The sequence below is a fragment of the Clupea harengus genome, chromosome 20 (genome assembly GCF_900700415.2).
Source record: "Clupea harengus chromosome 20, Ch_v2.0.2, whole genome shotgun sequence".
Taxonomy (NCBI): domain Eukaryota; kingdom Metazoa; phylum Chordata; class Actinopteri; order Clupeiformes; family Clupeidae; genus Clupea; species Clupea harengus.
Window position 1 is genome coordinate 12,855,993 of NC_045171.1, and position 3,671 is coordinate 12,859,663.

General features: G+C 38.6%; 1 long non-coding RNA gene and 1 other non-coding gene across 2 annotated transcripts; both read left to right on the forward strand.

Annotated features, from left to right (window-relative positions):
• Positions 1-6: 6 nt before the first annotated feature.
• On the forward strand, positions 7-2,096 carry LOC105893076. The gene is made up of 4 exons (XR_001162080.2): positions 7-657; positions 1,067-1,109; positions 1,426-1,475; positions 1,720-2,096. It is a non-coding gene; the product is annotated as an uncharacterized LOC105893076 (long non-coding RNA).
• LOC116218029 lies at positions 306-509 on the forward strand. The gene has a single exon (XR_004162645.1). It is a non-coding gene; the product is annotated as a small nucleolar RNA SNORA74 (small nucleolar RNA).
• Positions 2,097-3,671: the final 1,575 nt, after the last annotated feature.

The following is a 3,671-nucleotide window of genomic DNA, read 5'->3' on the forward strand; positions in this document are numbered from 1 at the left end:
TCAGTGGTAGCAACACATGTCCGCAAAGTAATGGTAATATGGTGATGAATCAAGATGGGAATGATTTTTAAGTCTTGTATCATAAGTAGTTTTATCTGTCGTTGATGCTATATTTTATTTTGCCCTGGGTGATTTGATTTGGGGCAGGTTTCCGAAGTTCAGTCGAGACTCAAGACCACGTGTTTTAGAGACGAAGTAACGTTAGCTAGCCTCCCCCTCTTAGCATAGTTTGGGTGAGGTCAGTTGATTTAACAGTTCTTGTTGTTTGTTTAATTTTGGTTAAGTATTTAAATGACTTGACGTTACCCAGCGGTAGTCAGCAGTTCAGACCTGTACCGTGCCTGAACTAGTGTTACACTGCTGGAAAAGAAAGGCGCAGCCAGTTTGACTCTACCCAGATGCTGCTGTTTTAGTGGTGTCTGATTCTGAGTCATGGCTGTGCTGTGTCCCCTCTGAGAGTTGAATGTTCCCAAATACACTGGGGCATTCCTAGTCTGGGGACAAACATTCATTGCTTCCCATATAGATGTGTACTGGCCATTTCTGTACCCCTTTTTAATCATTATTCAAATCTTGCCATTTTTGTTCAGGAAGGATTGGCCCTCCAGTGGTGTGAAGTGGCAATTTTGCCCTGGAATGGTGGTTAATCATCGTCATGTAAGTTATAAACGACATGCATTGCATTTAAATATTATTGCCTGAATTTTGTGCTTCTGGTTGCTGGTGTTTCCAATAGATTACGACCTCACAAATAGAACATTTTGGGTTAGTTTATCGCCCTAATGTGTCTGGCAGAGTGAAGCTTCCCTAAGAATGAAATGTGATTGGATAGCATTCCCATGCTGTCTAATGGGAGTAGGGGAGTGGTTGAGTTAAATAAAATTAGATTAATTTGCTTTAGTCAAAACAAATGTCCTTCCTGATTTGTATGAGCATTATTACTGGACGTTAATCAATAAGGTTTTCCCATATATATATATATATATATATAGCCAGTAAAAAAAAAAGTAATTACCTGTCAACTGAATCCCTGTTGTGTACCTGCACTAAACTCTGTGTTTATCAGGATGTAGGTGTATAACTCCAGAACCCGCTCAGGATGTTAGAAGGTATGTCTTAACATTTCTTTACATCTAACCCTACAAATGTACCCCAAGTTCATTCCATCATGGCAACGGCAACCTTCCTTACTGTGATCTTTTTAATCTTGGGAGAATAAATCAAGCCTGGCACAGGTTAAAGTGGACTGTCTGCAATAATCTGACACAGGCATGAAACAAATGTATTGTGCTCAGGTTAAGTGTTTATAGACATTCTGTGTCCATAACCTCTTTACCTTAAAGTTTTTATTGAAAGTTTTTTTCAATTGAGACAGCAACTGAATCCCTATTGTGTACCTGCACTAAACCTTGTTTTCTTTATCAGGGCGTAAGTGTATGAATCGACAACCCGTGCCTGCTCAGGATCTGTAGTAGGTAGGTCCACACATTTTATTTATATCTAGCCCTACAAGTACCCCAAGTTCATTCCATCATGGCAATGGCAACCTTCCTTACTGTGATCCTTTTAATCTTGGGAGAATAAATCAAGCCTGGCACAGGTTAAAGTGGACTGTCTGCAATAATCTGACACAGGCATGAAACAAATGTATTGTGCTCAGGTTAAGTGTTGTGTTCTGAAATTCTGTGTCCTTAACCCCTTCTCCTTTATCTTTTTTAGGTTTGTATTGGAAGCTTTTTTTCAAGTAAGACGACAACTGCATCAGTTAACCTTCATCTAGTTTATATTGTATCAAGTGTTATGAGGAATTTGTGTATATGTTGAACAGGAGAATGTATTTGAATAGCTGTTGCTGTAGTCAGCATTTTAGTCTGACAACTAATGTAGGAACCGTGTCAGTTTGCAGTGCCTTGATTTACAATTCATTAAGTGCTAAAGTCTTTTTACTATAGTAAAATAAGTCTAGTCTTGTTTGTGCCAAAATTGCAGTCTTTACTCGAGTGTGAATACTGGTAACTGGTCAATTCACATTACCTGTGCTCGAATGAAATGACTACTGATGTATGTTTGTTTCTCAATAAAAGGGTGGAAATGTCTGTCGTGTTTCCCTGACTTTGTTGACTTGTCTAACAAATACTAGAGAACAGTAAAATTCCATATGTGCTCTATTTACACTGTCTGAATGGGCAATCCTTAACTTGTGGTCTATGCTGTAGAATTTTTTTAAGTGCTTTAAACTGCTTCTCTGCAGCAAGCAAGATTGTTCATGCCCTCCAGTTTCACAGCCAGTGTCTCACCAAACAAAACAGTGGAGGGTTACAATATATTTGAGCTTAGATTCTCAATGTAAACACAACCTGTAATAGGGTTGTAGCATAGCTGTCATTCTAATTGACCGGAATTCTCTCATATGTGCTTCATGTAACAGAATATACTTGCTAACAACATTTATCACCGTCAGTCTAGAAGATAGCTTTGTAGGGACTTTTGGCAGTCAACTGCCAACGCTTCACTTACGCACTTTAGGCTTATGGACAGTCCACTTAGTGCTCAAAGACTAGCATCCAGTGCGGAGAGGTTCTAGATGAATGTGCATTTGAATCTGGAACATTATCCAAATTCCAAGTCACAAGACGGACCATATGGGATATACAGTAAACCAACTGCTGAAGGCAAGACTTAAGAACCATGATAAACGGCAACAAAAAACAGGCCAAGATCAAAACACAGGAAGCCAAACAACCTAGGGGTGCCTAGATTGAATTGAACAGGCACATTTTCAGGATCAGCATGCCTCAGTACAGATTTAAAGACTTTGCAAGGACCTCAAGACGGATGTGTAGTACCAGCATTCTTACTATCATTATCAGGGCAGTTACAGCTCCCAAACACAAGGTGAAGTAATCTGATTTTGTGTAATGGCGGAGGAAATGGTATTTTATCTGGACAGGCACTTATTTTTATTTGTAAGGGGATTTCTTGAACATAAAGTAATTTGGTATTTAAAGACAGATTTGACAATATTAAAATACAAGAACAAAGAAATAAAACATTTTCCTAGTGGTCTGGCAGGTCAAGTTCAGTATGAGCAACTTATTCCTTAAGGTGAAATAGAGCAGCTCCTGCCTTTGATGCAGGAGATTATCACAGTCCACTCTCCACGTTTGCCTAAATTGTACATCAATACATTTATTTGCATAAAAAAGGGGCAAACTTGGCAGTGTGTTTGTGTGTGTGTGTGTGTGTGGGACAGAAAGAGAGAGTTTAAGAGGTAGACTAGCAAGGAAGTATAACAGAAGATAAAGGAAAGAGGGCATTTCTTGAACATAAAGTAATTTTGTATTAAAAGACAAATTTGACAGTATTAAAATACGAGAACATAGAAATAAAAAAGATTTTGTAGTGGTCTGGCAGGTCAAGTTCAGTGTGAGCAACTTATTCCACAAAACACCCAAACTAAAAACAACTGAAACTGAAATTAAACTGCGAAAATTGCCCAAACTAAAATCAAACTGTCCTAACTGCCGAATTTGAAATCAAACTGCCCAAACCAAAATCAAACGGCTCAAACTGCCCAAATGACCCAATCTGAAATCAAACTCCAAGTTTCCCAAACTGAAGTCAAACTGAAAACAAACTGCCAAAGTAATGGTCGATACCACTTTCAAACT